Here is a 281-nt window from a genome sequence, read left to right on the forward strand (position 1 = left end):
AATACAACTTAACCACTGATTTCTAGTCATGTCCATTTTTGGAAGGCCAAACAAAGTAGTTTCGCTTTCACAACGAAAAACACAGCGGCCTTACGGAAGCCCCGGCTTAGCGTGCGCTGAGGCCGGGCGAGAGAGAGCAGAGGCGGCGGGGTCGAGAACGGCGCGGCCGGCGGATCCGATGAAGGAGCGGCAAGCACATGTGACGATCCCGGGCTTCGTCCACGGTGAAAGCCGATCCGGCGATCCACAGCACTAAGTTGATGTATTCCCTCAGCGACCAG

This window comes from Sinocyclocheilus anshuiensis, unplaced genomic scaffold (assembly GCF_001515605.1).
Source record: "Sinocyclocheilus anshuiensis isolate Anshui unplaced genomic scaffold, SAMN03320099.WGS_v1.1 scaffold343, whole genome shotgun sequence".
NCBI lineage: Eukaryota > Metazoa > Chordata > Actinopteri > Cypriniformes > Cyprinidae > Sinocyclocheilus > Sinocyclocheilus anshuiensis.